The 26,395-nt window shown below is 49.1% G+C and overlaps 1 protein-coding gene across 1 annotated transcript in view; it reads left to right on the top strand.

Annotated features, from left to right (window-relative positions):
• LOC138467651 (glycogen phosphorylase, brain form) overlaps positions 1-26,395 on the top strand; it is a 760,591-nt gene that overhangs the window by 411,840 nt on the left and 322,356 nt on the right. The window lies entirely within an intron of this gene.

Raw genomic sequence — 26,395 nt, 5'->3', positions numbered from 1 at the left:
GCTCTGCTCTGAAGAGCAGATTGATGACAGAGCCCGAGGCGTCTTTGACCCTCTGCGAACCTGGGGGCTGAGGGTCAGTGACCTGTGGAGGTCAAACAAAGGGACTATAACTTCCTCTTGTGACCGCTCACGCGAGGTGTCACAAGAGGAAGTTACAGTGACTGACAGAAGTGCCAGCCACAGCATTGCTGTGGCTGGCTGGCACTTCTGTCAGCTAGCTTGCCTGACATTAAAATGGCGGGCGCATCTCCCGTTGCGGCTACGGCTGTGGCGGGATAATGTGTCCTGCCATGGCTTGGTGGGACCGGGGCCCCGGCTCAGCCCCACTTTTAGGAGACTACTGGGGCCTGGCCCCGGCCCATTTAAAGCACTGGCGGTAGCGCGTAAATGCAGTGGTAACTGTATTACCGCTGCATTTAAGGGCTGGCCCTATCACGAGTAAGGCACTAAATGGGCTGTTTTACCTCCAGCTGTTTGCTGGAGTTGAAAATACCATTTAGCGCCCTGTTTTCGGCGCTATTACGGCCAGTGGCATTAGCGTGCAGTTTTAGCACTGAAAATTCCCCATTGGGTCCTATGGACCCAATGGGGAATGGGGATTTACCGTTAACGCCCAACCCGTGATGCGGCGGTAATACCACTGCACCAGTTGGCGCTAACACTATTACAGTTGGGCGGTATTTGAGCTGGGATACCGCCCAACTCTTGATGAGGCCCAGTGGGTTTGTGAATTAGCTCAAAAACATAATTTCTGCTCAAGAAAATTGTCTTTCACTGATAAGGCAGCTCTAATTTACACATTGCGGTATCATCCCAGGACAGACAGCACTCAAGCATACAGACAAGCACATATGAGTTTGGAGCATTGGGGGGTACGTTTAGCAAACACCATGCATTTTATGTGGGGTTTTAAATTCATGATAACCTCTTCTGCTTGAATTCTAATAGTAGAATCATTTCAGCTAAGCCACACATGCCATTGTGCCACCCATTAGCCATCCCTGGAAGTGCATCTTCCTTTTAGAGCCACTGCACAGAGCACTGTGGGCCAGCAAATTAGTAAATGGCCTAGCCTACTCTCACATTTCAAGTAGAAGGCTTTTTGCATGCTTTTTAAACCTACCATTACACCCTACCTAACGGGAGGCTGGGTGCACTGCTTCCCCTATTTCACACTGGTTGCTTGTAGATCCCTTGCTGCCCACCCTTCCCCACCTCAGTTGGGTACAACGTCCTTTCATCGCAGGATGTTTTTTCGTGGGGGGTTTTACTGTGATTTTTTTAATTAAAAAAACTCATCAAATTTTTAGGGGCGTTAGACAAATATATGTTGAGGGTGTGGGTGTTTGAGAATAGCAAAAAATAAATGTAAGGGGTTGGGGGGCAGAGGAGGGAACCCCCCCAAAAATAAAAAAAATAAAAATTAGATGAGTTTTTTTTGTAAAATAATCAGCAGTAAAAACCCCCATGAAAAAACATGACATCGAACCCTCAGTTGTTACCTCCTGCTTCATTGTATCCTTTTTTACCTCAATGTATACGCCCCTATGTGACTTGTAAAGTGCTCTATGGCTTCCTGAAGCTAAGTCCACTCCCAATAAATACCTTACTAATAATGGTGTTTGCTAAACATACCCCAACAGGATCCAAGCTGTGAGTTGACAAGAGCGTAATCGCGCACGAGAAGCACAGAATACAGCAAATCTCAGGCACCACCCCATAAGCAGTTTTCTTGTGCCCTCTGGGAGAAGTGTGCACACAGTTTTTCTCCAACTGGTAATATGAGCTTCTGAAGATACAGGTCAGCGCAGGGAGGGTGGGCTCTCATGAGAAGATAACTATTGACGTCACTCTCCCCTCACACACTCAGAAGAGGAGGAGGGAGGCATCTCACTGCATGCACCATGACATGGAGAGGGATGGCAGGCGGTCTGATCACAGCACCTCTGATAGAAACAAAGAGCAGGTAAAACAAAGCCAAAAAAGGACACATTCACCCTTGCCTTACTTACCCAAGTCAAAAGCAAAGCTACAGAAAGTAATGGAAGATGCAGTAGCTGCTGTTCCCATGCAGGAAATTCATAAGGCCGTCATTACTGACTACATGGAGATACACATGGATGCATGTGTCAACCCTGAACAGAATGAAGATCATTTTGTAAGGAATTGAGACCTAATCTATTAGAACATGTGTGGAAATGTTTTACTCTCCTGAACAGAAACTAGGCCCAGAAGAAAAGAAAGGTTGTTTAAGCAGGTATGACACACCACCCTTTCATAGGGTATCAGATAATATTATTCCCATAAAATTCTTCACCATACATATAGTCTCCGGGAAACGGCATACGCAACATTATTTATGGGGACAATATATGGGGTAAATAGGAGCAGGGGTTGCGGAGGTGTCCCCTGATCCCTTTATAAAAATATGGGTGTTGCAGGGGTGTCCCCCGTAGGTTCCATAGGGTAATATTGCTGCAAAAAAACGGCGCCATTCTTGTATGGCGACATTTTTCCTGGGATATTATCACATAGAACCTTTCATAGCTGGCAATACTAAGATCGGTACACACCATTTACAAGAGGGAATAAAATGACCTGGAAAAGGTGATGATGCTCAAATGCATATGCCAGCGGTATCCCATGAAGGGATGGATGCTGAACTTTCAAATTAAGTAACTATATATGCTATGGTTCTGAACTTAGAAGGAAAGCCTTGAGTGGCAGCTGAGAACATGGCACCAAGGGACTCGGTGGACCGGAGAGTTGAAGTGGCACAGAAGATGGCATACTCAGGTTCTAACCTTCTCCCAATGACAGGTATTTCCAGGTATTTTTGGACCAATCCATCCTTAATGATTGGACTACAATGTTTGAAAGAATGGATTCAGATGAAGTGTGTGGGGAGGATTGAACCGCAAGCCCAGTTGGTGTCAGAAACCAAAATATCACTGCATCAGCAATGACCAGAGCAGCCATTGCTGAGGCCAGAAAACATATAAATCTAATAGACTGGAAAACTGAATCCAAACGGAAAAACATTGCTCGACTCATGCTTTTTCTGGAAGGGAAGCTTTTTGGGCCACAATTAGATGAAATTGTAAAGAAGTCTTACAAAGCTAGTATCTATTCTGGACCCTTGCAGCCTAAACCTACATTCCAGAACTACAAAATGTTTAAGAAAGAACACCTCGAAGATCTTTTTTAAAGATCATATAATAAACCTGGGAAGCAATAGGTCACAGAAATAACTTCTAGCACAGCCCAGCCTTCCTGACTATTACTGCAAGACAATCCACCCAACTGTGTGTCGGGATTGGGGGGCATATGAAGATATTCGTGCAGGAATGGAAAAGAGTGATTCAAGATCCATGGGTCTGCTGGATCATTTCAGAAGGTTACCATATGGAATTCTCAGCATATCAGGAGTGGTCTGAACTTCAACCCACAAATAAAGAAAGACATAAGATTGCTGTACAGAAGATGCTAGACTCTCTGATGCATTAGGTCATCATCAAAAATGTTCCCATGTCACAAGAAATAAGAGGATTATTCTCAAGTGTGTTCTTAATTCTGAAGCCTTCAGAGGAATTCAGACTGATTCTCAACCAAAAGACTCTAAATAACTATGTCAAGAAATTACGATTCAAGATGGAGATGCTGCAGTCTGTGATAAGACTAATGGAGAAAGGATCATTCAGGACATTGCTAGACCTCGAGGATGTGTGGCATCATATTCCTATTCATTAATATCACCAGAGGTGTTGCAGATTCCCCAAATAAGGCAGTAAATGCCAGTATGTTTAGTCATTTGGCCTGGCAACCGCTCCCCGGGTCTTGGCAAAAGAAGTGTCTCCGTTGGTGGCATTGCTACAACTGGAAGGCATTCACGTTCACCCATGCCTCAACGACTGAGTTTTTTTGTGGAAATTTGTGAACAAGCAGCAGTGAAGACAAAGAGGGTTCACAAGCTGGTACAAAATATGGATCTTCTGATCAATCATTGCAAATCCAATCTTTCCCCTCCTCACACCCCATACTTCATAGAAGTGACTTTTGGCAACCATGTTAGTACAGTTTTCCATGCCCCCATCCAAAGAGATGAAACTGACACAGTGACTGAAGACGTTTATGGTGGAAGGTTGGACAGTGCAAGAGCTTGGCTAAGAATCCAGGGTGAAAGCCACAGACTTTCTGGTTCGCGTGCAAGCGCACACATGATACCTCTGATCTTGCACCTTATAGATCAATCGACGCCTCCGTCAAAGATGTATGAAACCAGAATCGGCATGTTGCAGGCTTGGGATGGCACCTGTGTTGCAGGATAAAGATGGAATACCTGGAGAAAGGGATCCAGCTGAGCTAAGAGAATCTAGAAGTGGTCACAATGGATGCAAGTCATTTAGGATGCAGGGACCGTGTGGAGAGACCAGTCAGGGCAAGGAAAAGGGTCAGCAGAAGAGAGAAGTATGTCCTGCAACTGGAGAGAACTTTAGGCAACCTATAAGGCTCTTTTATAATTTTCGTAGCCTTTGGTGAACATGAATGTTGTAATAACAATAGAAATCCTATCCTTTGTCAATCATCAAGGATGGACTAGATCTAGATCATTCACTGGTGACATTGGCAGAGAAGATTTGTACCTGAGCAGTCTGAGAAACCTGAAGGTGTCTCACCCGCTAGTCCCCAGGGATATGTCATCCAGGTGGCCAGGACACAACCATTGCTATTGGATCCAGTTCCTGGGGGTGGACCAGTGCGGGAGGATTACCTGAATGCGGGGTCCTCTGGGAGTGCAAGTGTGACACCAATAGGTGAGACGTGATACCCCCTTCCTTGGTACACCTTTTCCCCATACTACCCCATAGGATACTCAGAAGTTGTACACCAAGGCGCCCTTTTCCGACACAAACACTTTCTTAAACCGTGAAGGACAATGTACTAACACCAGGGATGTTTACCTGACATGTCCCAACACAAGGGTCAGGCAAAGTCAGGCAATTGACAATAACCACACACACCTGACGGCCGTTTCCCTTCTCCACAGGGATAAAAGGTGGAGCACGAGAGCACACTTTGAGCAAGGCAAACCGCACAAGGAAGCAGCTATTCCAGGACAGCAGCTCAAGAGGAGGTGAAAAGCGTTGAGAAGCGAAAGGACGACAAGGAGGGAAGTGCTCTTGCCCTTTTCAAGCCAGACCCACGAAGACTCAGTGGGAGGAATCTTAAGGCCGGGAATAACAGCTAGGGTGTGGTGTAGCAGATGTCAACGGTGCACAGAGCCCTCCTACACTGATAACCAAGGCAGGGAGAGACGCTGCTACCATCGTACCGTCCTTGACTCCAGAGACAAGAAATACCAAGCGGTTCATCACAGCCAGTGAGTCGGACGGAGAACCGATAGTAAACTGAACTGTGTTGAGCAAAGGTTCCAAATGGCAATGTAATGAGAATCAAAGAACAAAGACCCTGTGTGCTACATAACTGTTAAAAAACCCAGGGAGAGATCAGCTGCAGAGTGGTCATGCGCCACGTGGGTGCTCATTTAAAAGACTCTGGCCTGTCCCCTTTTGTTGAAACTACCGAAGGCCCTAGGAGAGCTGATGCAAGAGGTTAAAGTGGTCATACAAAGGTTGTGTAAAACCCCTTGTACACTCAAAATTATTTGACCAGTAACCAAGAGGAAAGCTAAGGGAAGTAAATTCTGCATTGTGTAAAGCAAAGTGAACTGTGTAATTTGCAAATGTGAACCCGTCTGAGGGATGCCTGTAAAATGAGGTGAAGAGCGATAACCCTGTGAACATTGTGTTGACAAGAGTGAACCCGGCTGAGGGATGTCTACGGTGAAAGATTGTTTAAAAAGACATTGAAACTCGTGAATACAACAAGTGAAATATTCTGAGTAAAAGGCCATAGTGAACCCGATGGAGGGAGGCTTACATTCGAGAAGGGTCTGAACCCGGTAGAGGGGGATCAAGGGGTGAAGAGTCATCACCCAATCTACCTACGGAAAGGAAATTTTGTTTTCTTATTTTGGAAACATCAGGCCCTCGGAGGCAAGAGACTTTATAGGAAAGAGACTTAACCACGGAAGGTCCTGATATCGTAGAAAGGAACTGTAGCCTTGTGCTGGAGAAACCCAGGAGTGTTCTGTGCTCAAGAGACCCACCTTGTCACATGCTAAAAACGTGGGGAAGGGAGACCCCGGCTATAACATCCTGACTTATCATTTCTGAACCCTTTGTTTTTTTCTTGTGAACACTATCCCACACTCGTTTGTAATTTAGCGGTACACCCTGGACACCCTTGAACTGTCATCACTTGTGTCTGTCTGTACTGTTGCCACCATGAGTACCTCACAGCAGAGACAAAAATGGCAGATCTGACAGCTATGTAGATTTAGGGTTCAATGACTGTGAAAGTGGATCAACTAAGTTGAGTTTGTCTGTACTTTCATTTTGAATTGCTGACTTGCTCATGACAAGTACAAGTATCTGAACATTTAATACTAAAGCCTAGAAATATACTGCTCATCTGTGTATTACCTTGGAAACTTAAATTGATATTCCATTAGACCATTTCTCAGACTTTTAAATGCTTATTCTTACACCTAAATCTGCAGGGAGCACCTCCATCTGCAAGGCTTGGAAAGCCAATTCTGGGTCTGAGATTGCAGTATATGTGTGGATGGTGGTTAGCTGTATTGTAACCGTTGCCCATCAGCCTGCATCAGAAGAAACTGCCAAAGTCCTTTAAATGCTATGGGCGGTTTGGCCAACCTTAGCAACTTCATGAGGATTTCATCACAAGCTGTTCCTCTTTAGTGGCATGTATTCTTTGTGCTTCTTGGCATAGTTTGCTATCGACTGTACCTTGACATCCTTCTGGATCTCTGGAGTGGGGGTGTTCATGTGCCATCTGAAAAAGACAAATTATTGCTGATTGCCTTTCTCCCACAAGTAATTAGATTTTAGCTTCCTGAAGTATGTCTTTGCACTGCAGGCAAGTTGCTTTGTTGCTTATGCTAGTAAATTGAAAAGACTTAATTGATCTTGGTGGGGTTAATTCTGAAAGCCTTAAAAAGGGAAAACACATAGATGAAGGAAATGAATGTTCACAGATAGCATTTTTGTTTCTCTGCCATGTTGGTTGCGTTTGATGGAAAAGAGTTCTGTGAAATGTAGTAAGATACCGGATGATGGTGTCCTGTTGCCTGCCATCATATTGCCATCCATCTTTGCATATTATTTTGTGTTCAGTTATCTGTTTTATGAAAGGCAGGGTAATCGAAATTTCAGAACAAAGCCAGGTATTTTCTCCATGTACATTTTTTCCAGATATGTTGTTTGCCTTTTTTCTAAATTGAAAAAAACCTTGTGAAAAACAGATGCAGAATGTGTTCCAATTCAGTTAAAAAATGTCCTCCCGGCGGCAACAGTAGTGATGCTCTTTTTCTACCCACAGATAGTCTCTGCTCCAATCCTCAAACATAAAACAGGCCCTGGAATGTTTAGGCGAATGTAAGGGGGGTAAAAGTTCCCTTTTGGGTTTCAGGACATTGCCAGTGCTGGATCCCCTGAACAGTTGAGCTAGGGTGCAAAGGACAAACTCCTTCACTTTGACATAGTGGAGTTATCTGAAAGACTCCAAGATGACAAGTGAGCTCGATTTGTGGCCTCCCCTGAGCTCGAGTTGTGGGCTCTGATCTGGGGTGGCATGTGCTGTCTGTTTACCCAGGAGCAAAATGCTCCACAAGCAAGGCCTGAAAATAAAATCATTGACCAGGATTTAGTATCGACAAAGTTCCCTGATTATAAATGTATCTATGAGTTAGCTACGATAGAAGAAACCTATTGTGCGGGGTGTAATCTTTTTTAACGGGGTGAGGCGGGGAGGGGGGCTGCACTTCCCTCAAGAGTGGGGCTCAATACTGTGAAGGACCGGACAGGGGTGTCTGTACTCCTGCTCTCTATATGGCAGAGGAGAGGCACAGAGGACCCCAGCCAAGATTCTCAATAGGGTAGCGCAGGTCAAGCAATCAAGGCCCAGCTTCTCAGGAGGTGATGCGGGCTGGTTCTTAAGTACAGTGCAGTCCCCAATCACCCACAAAGGAATGTCTGCACACTGTATTAGTTAAAACACAGTCTTTACATACGTAAGGTTCAAGGTTATATACACAATCACAATAACTCACTTTGTGCTCGGTTATCTACAATGGCAAATATATACAGTTCAAAGTGGTACCACAATTATTATTACATCTCATTAAAGTGCATCAACTTTACTCTGGTCAAATGTCACACAGATCAATGAATAAAAGTAACCAACAATAGTTATAGGAGGAAAGCAGTTGGTTAGAACAATTGGCAAAATACTGGCCCTGTTACCTAGACACAATTCTGTGTGGAGATCCCCCTACCTGGGCAACCTGTAAAGTAAAGCTATACCACAAGCCCAGTCCATATATTGTTCAGTTGATCTTATTCGCTTCCAAAGTGTTTCCACCACCCCAATGTACCTGGAATAGCAGAGTTCCTCGAGGAGGCGTCGGCGGATCCTTCTTGAGTGACTCCCTTTAAAGCAGGAGCCACGGATTGGCGACGGCCTCGAAGAAGGTGAACTTGGCGTCGATGATCATCGATGAAAGTTCGGTGGTGTCGAGGTAGCAGCTTTGATCCTGACGTTGCTCGCCGACGACAAGTCGAAGACGTCCGGCAAGGATGAAGCGTGCGGGGCACCTCGATGTCAATAGTTGTGGACCGCAAAGAGTTGGTGAAGAACTGTGGCCCAGCAAGGGCGTCGATTCGTCTGGCGTCGCTACGGTCTCTGGGTGGCGGGAAACCCACCAGCGGATGCTCCTCAGCGCGCTGATGGCCCGGCCTTCTCCAGCGAGATAAGGTGGTTGGCGGTGCGGACGAGCGCGTCCGTGAATCAAAAGTCTTAGGCAAAGGAGCGTTTCGGCTCAGTCGTCGGCGGCACAGCGTCAAGTAGTCTCCGCATCTGGGCAACTCACTTCGACGGGCCTCCAGCGGTTCCAGCAAACCTGCGAACCCTGGTCGACGACGGTGGACGGATGTCTGGTGCTTCTCTTCGTTTCTCGTTGGCGGTCCCCGTCTCCAGCTGACAGTCTTTCGTAGACTGACTTCCAGGGCGCTTCGGCGAAGGTTAGCCGTGCACCATGGTCCCATATAGCTCGGGAAGAGGGCGCCTAACCAGGTCCTCTCTGGATCAGTCCTTGAAGGCACAGCAGCTTTCAGATCCACGAAGTAGAGCAACAGCACTACTTCTCTTCCAGCAGGGTTTCAAGGATAAGCTTCAGTTTCAATGTCAGTTTCAACTCCAGCTTCTGAACGATTTCTAGCAGTGAGAGGCACCAGATATACTTGTTGATCTCCCATTCATTCTGCTGGGCCACACTCAGGTAACCAATTACTCAGAAGGGCATTCAGCAGTCAGTCAGCCAATTAGGTGCACAGTGCATTCAGGCCATTCTTCTCCATCCAGACACTCACAACACAGAATGTGGATTCGGACAAGTACCACGCCATTCAACACTACACACTGAATTCATTCCAGTTTCATGCAGGGCTGTCTCAGTCATTGTGTCAAACACCAGATACCAGATATCCACAACAAGAAGTGTATATTCGTCACACACTCCATTCACCCAGGTCCCAGCCACAGGCGTACCCATAACATACGGTCGTTGGGAAGGCTCCAGCCAGTCTGGTTGGCACTTCCCCACACTACCATATATGGAACTTCCACCCAACAGCCAGTCAGGGGGAAGGGACAGAGTCAGGGCTTCCCGGGACTTCGGGAAACCCAAGGTAACAGCCGATGGAAGGCAAGAGGCCACGGGGGCCATCTTGTCTTCATCAGGAATCTACCAATTCCAATGACAGGGCCTGGGCATCCCAAAATGGAGGACGCTCAGGGCACCAGTCAAATCAGCACAGAGCTGCCACCAGCCCGTACCCTGCTCTGTTGGCCACACACAGGTGCCCAAAAACATACACTAGGGGCACAGGGTTGTACCCCCACCCATGGGTTCCATAAGGGTATCACATGGGTCTGTACACCAAACCAAAGGAGAGAGCTGCACTGCCAGGAGTCCCACATGAACTCCTGCGCGTAAAAGACAACAGAACAAACAATAAAAAGCAGTAAAGTACAAGGATGCAGAGGACGTGTCCCTCCAATGCATTTCCAGCATCACAGTCGCCCCCCCCCAGACTGAGGTTAGGGTGCCTAATCTCCCACGAGATAGACACCCTCATCCAGACGGTCAACATACCTTCTGGAAAGGCCATCTGCATTATCGTGGCTCTTCCCTGGTCTATGCTCTATGGTGAAGTCTAGCCCTAGCACACTAATGGACCACCTGAGCAGTTTCGGGTTCTCACCCTTCATCTGCATAAGCCTTTTCAGGGGCTTATGGTCTGTTTGGACCTTGAAGGTAGACCCCATAAGGTAGGGCCTAAAACGCCTAAGGCTCCAAACTATGCTAAAACATTCCTTTTCAACAGTAGCCCACCTAAGTTCTCTACCCTTGAGTTGTCTACTGATGAATATGATTGGATGTTCCTTCCCTCTGTCATCTAACTGGGATAAGACAGATCCAATTCCGGTGTCACAGGCATCCGTCTGGACGATAAAGGGTTGGCTGTAGTCAGGCGCACACAACATAGGTGCCCTACAAAGACTTTCTTTCAACCCATCAAAGGCCCTCTGACAGTCTTCCATCCAATTAACCTTCCTAGGTATTTTGGGTGAAGTCAGAGCTGTCAGAGGTGCAGCTATGGTCCCAGAGTCCGCCATGAAATTGCGATAATACCCAGTGAGGCCCAAAAAGGGTCTCACCTGTTTTTGAATAGTGGGAGTCTCCCAGTCATGTGCATCCTGTACTTTGCTGGGGAGAGGTTGGATTTGACCCCCTCCTACCTCATGACCAAGATACGTGACTTTCCCCAGAGCTATCTGGCACTTAGTGGCTTTGATAGTGAGGTTAGCCCTTTTCAAGGCCTGCAACACCCTATACAGATGTGTCAAATGCTCTTCCCAAGTAGAACTTTAGATGGCAATGTTGCCTAAATAGGCCACACAAAAGGCCCCCAGCTCACTGAACGCATGATTGACCAATCTCTGGAAGGTGGCAGGGGCATTCTTCAACCCAAAAGGCATGACCCTAAACTGGTAGAGCCCCTCAGGTGTTGCGAACGCCGTCTTTTCCTTGGCATGGTCCGTCAGAACTATTTGCCAATAGCCTGAGGTAAGTTCGAAGGTGCTCACGAATTTGTCAACACCTATGGTGTCCATAAGCCGTCAGCCTTGGGCAATGGGTGCGCGTCAGTTTTGGTGATGGCATTGACCCCTCGGTAGTCCACACAGAACCTCCAATCCTTGGTACCTGCCTGGGAACTTGCCTTGGGGACAAGGACCACTGGGCTGGACCAGCCACTGGTTGGGGGTTCAATAACACCCAGATCCAACATCTTGGCGACCTCAGCCTCTGAATGTGGTTCTTAACGGTATCTGACATACGGTAGCTCCTGCTTTTGACAGCCACACTGTCACCAGTGTCAATTTTGTGCCTATACCATGGTGTAAGGCCTGGTGCCAATGAGAACAGAGAGGCATACTGCCGGAGCAAAGCCCTGCAGGCCCTCTGCTCCTCTGTCGTCAGATCTGGAGAGAGATGTACTCCCTCCACTGAGCCATCCTGAGGGATGCTATGCAGCAAATCAGGAAAGGGGCTCACTCTCATCCTCTTCTTGCTCGGAAACTAGCAAGAGACATGAGACCTCCGCTCGCCTATGGAAAGGCTTGAGCCTGTTGACGTGGAATACCTGAGGGGCTACCCCAGGGACTCCCATGTCAACCAGATAATTTGACTTTGCCCATTTTGGAGATTATCATGAAGGGACCAGTCCATTTGTCTGCCAAAGCTCGAGGCTTGGTAGGCTCCATCACAAGGATCTCCTGTCCTGGAGTCTAATCCACTTGCGAGGGTTTAAGGTCATGCCATTCAATTCCTGGCTGGCCTTGAGATTCGCTGTTGCCTGACCCATCATCTGTGTCATCCTCCGCCTGAGGTCTAACTCATAGTCCCCCACTTGCTTGGCCGGACCTGGAGGGGGGCTTCCAAACCTTCTCTGATCAAGGCAAGGGGCCCCCTCACGGGATGTCCAAAAAGTAACTCAAAGGGGCTGAAACCAATACCTCTTGAGGTACCTCTCTGTAAGTGAACAGCAGGCATGGCAGGAGGATATTCCATTTCCTCCTTAGGGGCTCTTCCAAAGCGCCTATCATGCCCTTGAGAGTTTTATTAAATCTCGACCAGACCATTGGTCTGGGGATGGTAAGAGGTGGAGCACTTGTAGGTTACCCTGCACTCTTTCCATATGGTTTTCATGTAACTAGACATGAAGTTGGATCCTCTGTCATAGACAACCTCCTTAGGGAGTCCAGCATGGGTGAAAATGCCCAGGAGAGCCCTGGCAACCACCTTGGCAGTAATAGCCTGAAGCGGTATAGCCTCAGGGTATCTAGTGGCATGATCAACCAAGACCAGGATGAACAGATTTCCACCTAAAGTGGGAGGGTCAAGGGGACTGACAATGTTGATGCCCACCCTTTCAAATGGTGTGCCAACCACTGGCAATGGCTGCAGTGGGGCAATGACACTGCCTCCAGTCTTGCCAGACAACTGACAAGCTGGGCAGGTCCTGCAGTGGGACTCCACTTCTACTCCGATCCGAGGCCAGTAGAAATGGGCAGAGAGCCTCTGCTTAGTCTTCTTGGTACCAAGATGACCAGCTAAGGTCACCTCATGCGCCAACTGCAGCAGGAAGGGCCTGTAAACCTGGGGTACCTCCAACCTCTTGAGGGCACCAGGTTCAGGCTTAGTGGGCTCACTAACAAGGAGCACACCCTGCCAATAGATCCAGAATGTCCTAGGCACTTCTCCTTGTGCCTGGGACGGCCTGTTTCCTCAGACCCTCGAGAGAGTGGCACTCTCTCTGACCCTTACAGAAGTCTGCCCGGGACGGTCCCCCTTCATCCAACAGATATTGAAGGTCTGAGTGGTCCTCGGGGCTGAGCACCTCTCTCGCAGGAGGGTCATATGCCTCTTCTCCCTCAGGAGTTTGGATTTTTCACTGGACCCAGCCTGCCCGGAGCATGGATCCCAATAGGTGCTGTAGGAACAGCGGGAAGAGAAGGAGCCCCCGTCATAAGGCTACAGGCGATCATTTGGGAGGCCCACCAGCTAACCTGGTGGTTTTCAGAGGAGCACTTACATAGTCCTCTGGCTTGAACAGGGTCCTGTCCACCATTGTCATGCTTGCCCCAGTGTCTCTCAAACCAGTAGAAGACTGGCCATGCAGGAGGACACTTCTCAAAAACCTATGTGTGATTGTCACCAGTACTTCTGAGTACTGGTCCCAGGTCCCAAGGGACACTAGGGAAATCTCTACAGGAGCACCGAATGTGATCCCTGTAGAGGAGGGGAGGACGGTGGCCTCCACCTCAGGCATGGGGTAAGGTTAGCTCAGGCTGACAGCCTGGACTCCAAGTGCCTTACCTTTAAACTTGGGGTCCCCCTTCTTGTGATCCAGAGTCCCACATTCCCAACAAGTGCCAGGAGTGAAGGGTATGGTACTGGAACCACTGGGAGCCTGCTTTGCAGCAAGTGGACCACTACTCTTATTCCCACCCACAGAGGACTTATCCCCACTAGATTTGTGGGTCTTAGGAGAGGAAGGTTTTGGTTTACCCGACTGTGATTGCTTTGGGGACTCCTCAGCTTTCTGAGAGGCCCCCTTTTCTTTGTCCTTGTCCTTCCCACTGGAGTCCTTAGGGGACACCCAGTGGGAGACCCACTTGTCAGCCAGTCTGGCCAGCTGAAAGGAACCCAAAATGTTCTGGTCATTAACATTCTGACGCAGCTCTGGTGAACAGACTTCCGAAAAATGCTCAAAAAACAAAAGGTGGGACAATTCAAGAAAAGTTTTCACCTTGTATCCATCACTCCACCCCATCATGTTCAAATGTGCAGCACTCACCCAGTCAACCCAAGACACATTCTCTCTCTTCTTAAAATCACTGAACCTCTTAAGGTATTGGGTAGGTGTCTTGCCAAACTTGGCAATCAAAGTAGACTTCATGCACTCATACTGACCCCTTTATTCCACACTCAGTTTCAGAATACGGTCATACCCAGTCTGAGGCACTCTGCTTAACAAACACTTAGCCCGATCTCTTTTATCCACATCATGAATTGCACAAGCCATTTCAAATGCTTCAATCCATTGGAGGATATCAGAACCTTCCACATACACACCCACCAAATCTTTCATAAACTTGGTGGCTGGGGACCTGACACTCTCAACTGGTTTCGCTGAAGTCTCCACTCTAGCTTTCTGTAGCTGGATTTTCTGGTATTCAGTGTCCCTGGTCTTAAGTTCCAAGCCCTTATACTTTAGTTCCAGATCCCTTGCTTTAAGGATCACTTGTTGTGCCAACTCCTCTTTCTTAAACTCAGCTTCTATTTCCAACTTGTGGTATTCAAAGGCTAACTTCATCCTTAATAACTCAAGTTCCACGGAATCGCTGGAGGTCGGAACAGAGGCAGCAGGAATGGTGGCATTCCCAGAATCAGATTCAACAACCCCAGGGGTAGGGGCCTCAATGGTTACATCCTCCCCTTGAAGAGTTTTGCAATCACTCTGGTAGTCCACCAGGGCAGCTATCAGCTCAGCCCTAGATTTATCCTCAAAGTCTAATTCCCTGGCTTCACAAGCACTCTGGAGAGCCTCTAAACTCATCCGAGTCAATTTACCATTCACAATAGATTCCATTGCTTGTAATGCAGTTATCCTGTACACAACGAAACCTCAATTTAACAAAGTGCAGATATTTTGTAAGTGGCACGGTTATACACTGAGTCTTAAAACGATAAGCATCCCACCGCTGCCACCAGTGTGAAGGACCGGAGGGGGGTGTCTGTACTACTGCTCTCTATATGGTAGAGGAGAGGCACAGAGGACCCCAGCCAAGATTCTCAATAGGGTAGCGCAGGCCGAGCAATCAAGGCCTAGCTTCTCAGGAGGTGATGCAGGCTGGTTCCTAAGTACAGTGTAGTCCCCAAGCTCCCACAAAGGAATGTCCGCACACTGTATTAGTTAAAACACAGTCTTTATATAATTATGGTTCAAGGTTATATACACAATCACAATAACTCACTTTATGCTTGGTTATCTACAATGGCAAATATATACAGTTCTAAGTGGTACCACAATTATTATTAGAGCTCCTTAAGTGCATCAACTATAGTCTGGTCAAATGTCACACAGATCAATGAATAAAAGTAACCAACAATAGAGATAGGAGGAAAGCAGTTGGTTAGAACAATTGGCAGAATACTGGCCCTGTTACCTAGACACCGTTCTGTGTGGAGATACCCCCACCTGGGCAACCTGTAAAGTAAAGATATACCACAAGCCCAGTCCATATATTGTTCAGTTAATCTTATTCCCTTCCAAAGTGTTTCCACCGCTCCAATGTACCTGGAACAGCAGAGTTCCTCGGGGAGGCGTCGGTGGATCCTTCTTGAGTGACTCCCTTTAAAGCAGGAGCCACGGATCGGCGACGGCCTCGAAGAAGGTGAACTTGGCGTCGATGATCGTCAACGGAAAGTTCTGTGGCGTCGAGGTAGCAGCTTCAATCTTGACAGTGCTCGTCGACGGCGAGTCGAAGACGTCTTGCAAGGATGAGGCGTGCGGGGCACCTCGATGTCAATAGTTCTGGACCGCAAAGAACTGGTGAAGAACTGTGGCCCAGCAAGGGCGTCGATTCGTCTGGCATCTCTACGGTCTCTGGGAAACCCACCGGCGAATGCTCCTCGGTGCGTCAACGGCCCGACCTTCTCCGGCGGGATAAGGCGGTCGGCGGTGCGGACGAGCGCATCTGTGAATCAAAAGTCTTAGGCAAAGGAGCCTTGCGGCTCCAGTCATCAGCGGCACGACATCAGGTTGTCCCCGCGTCTGGGCAACCCACTTCGACGGGCCTCCAGCGGTTCCAGCAAACCTGTGAACCCTCGTCGACGACGTTGGACGGATGTCCGGTGCTTCTCTTCGTTTCTCGTTGGCAGTCCCCGTCTCCGGCTGACAGTCTTTCGAAGACTGACTTCCAGAGCGCTTCGGCAAAGGTTAGCAGTGCACGATGGTCCCTCGTAGCTTGGGAAGAGGGTGCCCTAACCAGGTCCTCTCTGGATCAGTCCTTGAAGGCACAGCAGCTTTCAGATCGATGAAGTAGAGCAACAGCACTACTTCTCTTCCAGCAGGGTTTCAAGGATAAGCTTCAGTTTCAATGTCAGTTTCTACTCCAGCTTCTGAACGATTTCTAGCAGTGAGAGGCCCCCAGATGTACTAGTTGATCTCCCATTCATTCTGCTGGGTCACACTCGGGCAACCAATCACTCAGAAGGGCATTCAGCAGTCAGTCAGCCAATCAGGCACACAGTGCATTCAGGCCATTCTTCTCCATCCAGACACTCACAACACAGAATGTGGATTCGGACAAGTACCACGCCATTCAACACTACACACTGCATTCATACCAGTTTCGGGCAGGGCTGTCTCAGTCATTGTGTCAAACACCAGATACCAGACATCCACAACAAGAAGTGTATATTTGTCACACACTCCATTCACCCAGGTCCCACCCACAGGTGTACCCACAACATACAGTCGTTGGGAAGGCTCCAGCCAGTCTGGTCGGCACTTCCCCACACTACCATATATGGAACTTCCACCCAACAGCCAGTCAGGGGGAAGGGACAGAGTCAGGGCTTCCCGAGACTTCAGGAAAACCAAGGTAACAGGTGATGGAAGGCAAGAGGCCACGGGGGCCATCTTGTCTCCATCAGGAATCTACCAATTCCAATGACAGGGCCTGGGTATCCCAACATGGAGGACACTCAGGGAACCAGTCAATTCAGCACACAGCTGCCAACAGCCCGTACCCTGCTCTGTGGGCCACACACAGGTGCCCAAAAACATACACTGGGGCACAGGGTTGTACCCCCACCCATGGGTGCCATAAGGGTATCCCATGGGTCTGTACACCAAACCAAAAGAGAGCTGCACCGACAGGAGTCTCACATGAACTCCTGCACGGAAAACACAACAGAACACACGATAAAAAGCAGTAAAGTACAAGGATGTGCAGGCCCTGTCCCTCCAATGCATTTCCAGCATCACAAATACATCTATAATTTTCAGACCTCTATGCGCGAGGTGCGTTATTCATTGACCTCCCACCCCCTGGACCGGCCCGTGAAGAAGGAGTTTGAGTGGGGAGCGGTGGGTCCCTCCATGGCTCTCTCATTTCTGAGAGATTTTGCTTAAACCGTCACAGTACCACTTCGATTAACTTCATTCCTCATTCTCATTCTTTTACTTTCTTTTCTGCCACTTCTTGGCTCGATACCTCACAGAGACCTTCGATTGATCACACTTACGGTGCCGGACCACTCTGTTACTGGTATTCAGAATATAGAACTGCATCAGAAGAAACTGCCTAAGTCCTTTAAATGCTATGGGCGGTTTGGGCAACCTTAGCAACTTCATGAGCATTTCGTCACAAGCTGTTCCTCTTTAGTGGCATGTATACTTTGTGCTTCTTGGCATAGTTTGCTATCGACTGTACCTTGACATCCTTATGGATCTCTGCAGTGGGGGGTGTTCATGTGCCATCTGAAAAAGACACATTGGCCCTCATTACGACCCTGGCGGAAAGTGACTGACCGGACCGCCACAGCGTAAATAGCGTTTCCGCCATTGCACGAAGGAGCAAAGTGCGGCCCATTCCGACCCATCGGGCACGAGCACCACGGCATGGCGGAAGTGCAAAGTCCGCGATGGCGGAAATGACCCCAAAACGGCCCACACCGCCGCCGTACGGCGCCCTAGGTGCAATACCGCCACCCATCACAGCGGACACCGCAGTGTGCGCCTACCGGAAAGTACGGTGACCGGAAATATACGGAAACGGAAGTAAAAACATGGGCCCGGAACGGAAACATCCCGCCGTACACCTATAAAACCACTAAAACCACACAACCACCAAAAACACTACCCTGAGACACACCCCAACCCGTCATCCACCCTAGCGAAACCAAGAAAAATGGGAAAAGTAGCGAAGAAAGCATGCGACCGCAAGCGGCAGGTCCACTTCTCCCGTGAGGAACTCACCGTGCTAACAGAGACCCTCCAGGAGAATGCCGCCGCCGTCTTCTCCACGCAAATGACCAGGACGGCACTTGCGAACAAGAAGGCCATATGGGCTCTGGTGGCACAGCGGGTAAGTGCGGTGGGGACCGCACCCCGCAACCCACAGCAATGCAGAAAGCGATGGGACGACCTGCGGATACGCGTCCACAGCATACTCTCTGCCAACCGCAACATTGCCACAGCCACCGGGGGAGGTCCTGAATCACCCATCAAGTTGACCCCCTGGGAAGAAATCTGTGCCTCCACCATCGGAATGGAGAGCATAGAGGGAGTCGGAGGGATGGAGAAAGGAGTGCAGACATCCGAAGATTCAGGTAGGTGGGCCAGATAAAACAATGCTAAATCCACAATGTCCAATCATGCGAAGTACCATGTGTCCACATAGTGCAACAGAAACACATGGCCAGGAGAACGTCCACATACATCGGCCTGATAGCGCACGTTAAAACTCACAATAAATACATAAATAATTAAAAAACCCTAAAACACCCACTACACGTGCAGCAGGCACACCCTAACTGCAGGCTGCCAAACAACTGCACCCTCACTCCACACACAAATGAAAGCACCTCCAAGGCCCCGACCCAAATCACCCTCAGGTACCACCCCAATGCATGTGATACAATGCCATTCCAATTCCCACAGACCCATTAATAACCCTCGCCCTCCTTTACTCCACCACAGGGTCCGATCCAAACGACGAGCATCAGGACACCCCTACCAGCACACCTGCAAAGAGGGCCAAGACCAACGGCCAAAGACCCTCCACCTCAGCTGCACGCATCAAGACACGGCAGCAGCACAAATCAGGTGGCAGCACAGAGGAGGGAACATCAACAGGCACCCCAGCAACCAGCATGCCCACACCACCACCACCACAGGTCCCCCCAACGGATGCCACAGAAGGCACTGCCTCTGGTGGCAGCAGCACCATAGGTGACACCCCATTGATGGCAGCATGCTCCGACACAGAAGACGGGGATGTCGAAGTCAGATCCATCCATGACCTGTCCCAATCCCCCTGTCTGTCCCATCCCGTACAACATGAGGATACCACGCAGGGGCACCCACAAGACGACGACTGGCCATCCCCCACAAGCCCTGTGGCAAGGCAACATGAGGTCAACAGCCCCTCTGTGACACCCCCGCAAATGGCCATGGCCCAGCAGAGGCAACAGTCCCTCGACCAGTTAATCGTGCAACAGCAGCAACTGGCCACGCTCCTCAAGGACCATGCCGATGAATGTGGGGGCACTAAGGCAGACATAGAAACATCAACTGAGACACTTAGGGCAGAAATGGAGAGAGGTACAGAGACACTAAGGGCACAAATGGAGAGTAGCACCGAGAGCCTGAGAGTCCAAATGGAGAGAAGCACCGAGAGCCTGAGAGTCCAAATGGAGAGAAGCACCGAGAGCCTGAGGGGGGAACTGCATGCGACGTCCAAAGACGTATGTGCCGAACTTGCCGCAGTGCGCCGTGTGCTCACTGAGCTCTCGCAAACCCTTAGGGACATGCATGGACGTGAGCAGGCAGAGACATCATCCGTTGCAAGTTCCGTCCAGGGCAGCCCCCAACGTAGATCTGGGAGGAACCTGCGCTCCACAGGCAGGGGTGCCCCTGATACCCGCAGAGGGGGCTTGCAATAGCGACAGCCCACTGACAATGAGCATCTTTGGACACTGGTGTTCGGGGGGGAGGTAGGAGGGTGGAGGGGGTGTGTTGGGCTCACTTGGGTGGCGGGTCGATAGGGTGTTCAACATGATATCACATATAAACAGTGCACGATCAACCAATGAGATGTGTGGACATTGATCTTTGTGTACTAGGCCATCATAGGCGTACAGTCCATATTGTGCATGTCCCAGACACACACAGTGCCACGAGTCCCGTGTCCATGTATCAGCCACCAGGCGTGAGTGCTAGAAGCATGCATCAATGAGATGCTGACGAATGTCACGGCCCTCCGGTGCCTCGCAGACTCCTTGAGGTGCTGCCACATCCCCACCCTCATCATGACCATCATCAGGTGCTTGCAGTTCTGCGTCAGGGGGCATGGGCACATTTCTACGTACGCACATGTTGTGGAGCATGACACATGCCATCACCATCTTTGCAACCTTCTCATGGCGGTACAGGAGTGCCCCGCCAGACCTGCTGAGGCAGCGGAAACGAGTCTTCAGTAGGCCGAATGCCTGTTCTATGACTACACGGGTACGTGAGTGGGCATGGTTGTAGTCCTCCTCATGCTGGTCCCGTGGGTTCCGGACTGGTGTGAGGAGCCATCTCTTCAGTGGATACCCAGCATCACCTGTATGTGGACGAGAAACGTATGATGTGGAATGCCATTGCTACGTACGCACACCCCCCCCCCCCCTTCCTGCCAGGTCATTGCCGCATCACATACCCCACATCATCATGCATGAAATGAGACTCACCGAGTAGCCAGGATCTGTTCCCTGCGTGTCGCTCCATGTAGCGTGGTATAGTAGAGTTCCTCAAGACCATAGAATCATGGGTTGATCCAGGGAATCTGGCACAACAATGTGTAATGATCCTGTTGGAGTCACACACCATTTGTACATTCAGGGAATGAAATTGTTTACGGTTGCGGTACTGGGCCTCCATGGCATGTGGGACGACCAATTCCACATGGGTGCAGTCGATGGCACCAATGCAACCCGGTATGCCGGCAAGTGCATGGAATCCCACTTTTGTGTTTGTAATTTCCTGCTCCGAGCGTGGTAGAGAGATGTAGTCGTCTGCGTGCTGCAGGAGGGCATCGAGCACTTGCAATAGTGTCCGTGAGAACAGTGGCTGAGAAATGCCATGCAACTGTCCGACTGTGTGCTGGTAGGTGCCTGTGGCCAGGAAGTGGAGTACAGACACCACCTTCAGTAGGGGTGGGATGGCGGTTGGGCTATCTATCATGCTGACAAGGTCAGCCTGTGTCATGTCCACAATGGCGGCTATGGTGTCCCGGTCCAGACGGTAGAGGGTGTGGATCTGCTCATCAGTGAGGTTGAACGGATGTGCTCGGAGGCGTGGGATTGCGGGCTGCCTGCGTGGTGGTAGTGGCTGTGCTGGCGGCCCTTGCTGGCCCTGCCTTGCCCTCCTCCTCCTCCTGCGTCTCCTCCGTGCGGCCGGTTGTAGTTGGTGTTCGTCTTCTTCTTGGAGTTGGAGTACTTGCAGTGCTATCAGGTCCCCCAGGGCCAACATCGCGAGTCCTGCCGGTAGCATTTCGGAGTGGGTCTGGTTGTGGGAGGAGACTGGGTGTGCAATTTATGTGTTTTCAGGCTGTATGGCCTCCACCTGTGGTGATTCATTCCACCTGTGCAAACTGCTCTCCCCTTTGGCCGAGCACGTCCCGCACACAACGCTGCAATTCGAGGAATGGCATCTTGCTATTGCAATCATGTATTTGTACCCGATGGCCGTGTAACATTGGTTGATATGTTCATTCTGCTGTGGTCCCATTGTTTCACATACTATCTGTGCAGTCGCGAACAGACTTGTGAAGGGTCAGTGGTACGTAGTACTCGAGTAACGGTGGGCCCTCATGCATCACTGTACCGAGTTGCAACGACGGGCGGGGCGTCCCATTTGTGGGTGAAGGCAGTTGCCATTTTCACACACAGCCGCACTAGATGGATTAATTAGTGATTTCAAACGGCCACAGATGCCTCTTCGACGTGATGTTGCAAATGAGGAATTCGAAGGGCGGCGCTTTCGGTTTTCAGCTAGCGGCGAGGAAATGCCCACAGGTCTGACTGCAAATATAACGTTCTATTGTTCAATGTCCTTGAGACAGGGGCCATGGCGAGGATGCAATGATTGATATGAATGGTTTGGGATGCGCAATAGCGACGTGGGCGATGAGGCCGGACGTTCCCAAATACATGTTACTTCACTACACTGGAATTACGGGCTGGGGCACTGTGGATTTTGCAGGCTGCATAACGCACAGACTCAATGGATATTTCTAATGTTATGTGAGTAAATATTCAGGCGTTTTAATCCCGGGATGAGGGAATGATGAATGGATGCATGGGCAGGTGATTTGATACAGAGTTTGCCATGTACAGGGCTTCTTGGAATCTATCCGCCTCCCCTGCGCTATGTGATGCAGGGCTGCCATAGTGGGACCATCGTCTATCTGGCCTTGTTGAGCCCTCCCTGTCTCGACGCGCCCTCAGACACTTGTGTCCATGCACGTTACCAATCCCATCTGATGGATTCTGTTTTGACAGACGCATGCACAGGTACACTCGTTTGTGATGGTGTTTACACCTCGATATAGATGGTTATGAGTCGCAAGTGGTTTTGGGGTGGTGATGATCCTTTGGAGTGGGCTAGCATGCATATGGCTGTGGATTTAGTGTGATCATTGAAGTGAGTTGTTCGGATGTAGTTCTGATTGCCATTCTGTTCTTTTTCTTTTCTTTTGGTTGACAGGTATCTCCTCCCCTTTTGCCACTGCCATCTGTATGCCACTCCTGCAGATGGCTTTTACTCCCGACACCTGCTGCTTCGTGTTAATCAGTGGAGCAGCATTACGGTCTTATGGGACGATCGCCAATGGGCCACATGCCCTTACGCAGTACTGGTGGCTCGGAGCAACATTTCGGCCTTTCAGCTGGACTAGTGCCTCCCCATTGGGACGGCCCTGCGGTTCTGTGCGCTTCCATGTTGCCTTTTCGTACGTGAATGTGGCTCTGTGTACCATGATGGAACAGGGCGTCACACAAGTAGTGGCTGGTCATTTCTTGCGGATGCAGCCCACAATGGTGAAATGTGTTTTGGAGTTCATGGCCTAATGGCTGTATGGGCTTGGTGATTTTGTTGTGCATTAAATTTCTATTCTGATTTGGCCCGTGTAGCGTTCTTCTTTGCAAGTGATGTGGCATATTCCTATTTGGGGAGCGATGTATTGGGAGGAGATCTGCATTGGGTTCCAGCTTCGGAGTTTAGTTGCGTGGTACTGTACTGGGCGCGTTTGCCTACGAAGCCCAGTGAGGTCAGGGATGGGGGCTGCCAATATGACTGTTTGAATGTTGTCATGCTCAGGGGCGGGGGATTGGGTTTTGTGTAACAGATGCCGGTCAGCCAGGTGGACTGGTGGAATGATGTGATTTTCGGAATATTGCTGGTCACAGGTGCCTGTGTTTGCGTGCGTTTCGGGGGGGGGGGGGGACTGTGGTCATGTCCATTGGATTGGCTTCTGTATTCGTGCCATCTGTGCCCTGCAGCTCCCATTGGCCCCTCTTGTGTTTCTTTTGTTCGTTGGCATGCATGGGTGACTTGTACATTTCACTGGTTGCATTGTGACTTCATTGCACCTACGGGGAGTTGTACTTTGTGGGCAGGGAGCGGTGTACAGGCACTCAGTGGGGCCGTTTACGGTTGATTCGCGATGCCGTACTTCTCACCATGGCGGAATGGTACATTCCGCCATGCTTGATGGCGTTAGGTACATGTCCGCTAGGGTCGGAATTAGCGTACCCTTGCGCCATGGTGGTATTTACGGTTTGGCATGGCGCGCGCGCGCGTGCTTGGTGCAGTTAGCGTTGGCGTTCACTACGGTGTCGCTAATGGCTTCGTACTTTGCGGTGACGGGTCATAGTCGCACCGAGCGCTATTCGATGGCGGTATTGCATTTCCGCCATCGTTTTCCGAATTCCGCCAGGGTCGTAATGAGGGCCATTGTAGCTGATTGACTTTCTCCCACAAGTAATTCGATTTTAGCTTCCTGAAGTATGTCTTTGCACTGCAGGCAGGTTGCTTTGTTGCTTATGCTAGTAAATTGAAAAGACTTAATTGATCTTGGTGGGGTTAATTCTGAAAGCCTTAAAAATGGAAAACACATAGATGGGGGAAATAAATGTTCACAGATAGCATTTTTGTTTCTCTGCCATGTTGGTTACGTTAGATTATGGAAAAGAGTTCTGTGAAAATGTAATAATATACTGGATGATGGTGTTCTGTTGCCTGCCATCATATTGCCAGCCATCTTTGCATATTATTTTGTGTTCAGTTAGCTGTTTTATAAAAGGCAGTGTAATCGAAATTTCAGAACAAAGCCAGATATTTTCTCCATGTAAATATTTTCCAGATATGTTGTTTGCCTTTTTTCTAAATTGAAAAAAAACTTGTGAATAACAGATGCAGCATGTTCTCCTCCAATTCAGCGAAACAATTCCCTCCCAGCGGCAATAGTAGGGTTGTTCTTTTTCTACCTACAGATGGTCTCTGCTCCAATCCTCAAACATAAAACAGGCCCTGGAATGTTTAGAAGAATGTAAGGGGGGTAAAAGTTCCCTTTTGGGTTTCAGGACATTGCCAGTGCTGGATCCCCTGAATAGTTGAGCTAGGGTGCAAAGGACAAACTCCTTCATTTTGACATAGTTGAGTTATCTGAAAGACTCCAAGATGACAAGTGAGCTCGATTTGTGGGCTCTGGTCTGGGGTGGCATGCGCTGTCTGTTTACCCAGGAGCAAAATGCTGCACGAGCAAGGCCTGAAAATAAAATCATTGACCAGGATTTAGTATTAACAAAATTCCCTGGTTATAAATGTATCTATGAGTTAGCTACGATAGAAGAAACCTATTGTGCGGGGTGTAATCTTTTTTAATGGGGTGAGGTGGGGAGGAGGGCTGTGTCACAACTCAGAGGTTGTTTTCTGGTCGTTGCAGATAATCCTTCCCCTAGGGAAGTTCCTTTCACTCAAGGAACCTTGGGTCTTTATGGTGATGTGCCAAAGACTTCCCTCCCAAGAGCTCAGCCTACAGGGATCAATACACCTGGCAGGCCGGGGGCTTGAGCGAAAAGGCCGGAGCAGAATCGTCAGAGCTAGAGGGACAAAGAACAATACAGTTGTTCAGGAAATGCAGCCAAGTTGTGCCGGAGAATAAACAGCCAACACCGCCCACAATTACCCACTCTTACCTGCTCCGTAGGAACTAAATACCAGTAACCTACTAGTATCGAAATGCAGAAAACAAGGAGGATGAAGGGGTGAAGGGAAGGTGTGCCAGTATCCTAGGAACACCACGGTGAAAGCAGCAGGGCGTTCCAAGAAATGTTCAAAGTAATCCAGTGTCAATGCAGCAGCACGTCCCAAAAAGATTCAAAGCAATCCAAAGTGTAAACAGCAAAAAAAAGGTTCAAAGCAATCCAAAGTGTAAACAGCAGAGCGTCCCAAAAAAGGTTCAAAGCAATCCAAAGTGTAAACAGCAGAGCGTCCCAAAAAAGGTTCGAAGCAATCCAAAGTGTAAACAGCAGAGCGTCCCAAAAAGGTTCAAAGCAACAGGAGTGGGCAAGGAAAGAAATGAAAAGATCAGGGAAGCGAGCGTTCACCTCACGCTATTTCCCTTACGGAAATGTTCGGGTTATTGGGTCACCAAAACTTAAAGATTTAGAAGTGGGAGGTCAATAATGGGTAAGCCGGGTTCATATAATCCAAGGGGAACAATCGAAGGAGGCAGGCATCGGGAGGCAGACAAGGATAAGGCAAAGACAATAACTTGATTCAAGCGCCAGGTAGTCAAGGATTCAAACGGGTATCCGGGAACAGAGCTCGTAACTAACAGCAGTTTAGGAGCACTCGATCTCGGGATAGATGGGAGTTAAATGTAGTTCCCAACAAATGAAAACACAGCAACGTCATGCGTGTATGTCACGTGGCTATAATAGCAAGAATTGTGGGAGTTGTAGTTTCAAGGAGTTTCACGTGCCGGATAGCGCTCAGACAATCGCCAAGGCAGTTTCCAATTTAGCCGAGACGTGACAGGCTGCACTTCCCTCAAGAGTGGGCCTAAATATATCTCTGACTTTCAGAACTCTATGTGCGAGGTGGGTTATTCAGTGACCCCCTCCCCTAGGACCGGCCCGTGAATTAAGCTTCCACAAAGCCCTTTCCAAGAAGGAGTTTAAGTGGGGAGCGGTGGGTAACTCCATGGCTCTCTCATTTATGAAGGATTTTGCTTAAACCGTCACAGGATCAGTTCAATTAACTTCATTCCTCATTCTCATTCTTTTTCTTTCTTTTCTGCCACTTCTTGGCTGGATACCTCACAGAGACCTTCGATTGATCACACG

Source organism: Ambystoma mexicanum, chromosome 4q (genome assembly GCF_040938575.1).
Source record: "Ambystoma mexicanum isolate Mex_15411 chromosome 4q, UKY_AmexF1_1, whole genome shotgun sequence".
Classification (NCBI taxonomy): domain Eukaryota; kingdom Metazoa; phylum Chordata; class Amphibia; order Caudata; family Ambystomatidae; genus Ambystoma; species Ambystoma mexicanum.
Note: the sequence above shows the minus strand (reverse complement) of the source record. Positions and strands in the feature narration are given on the sequence as shown.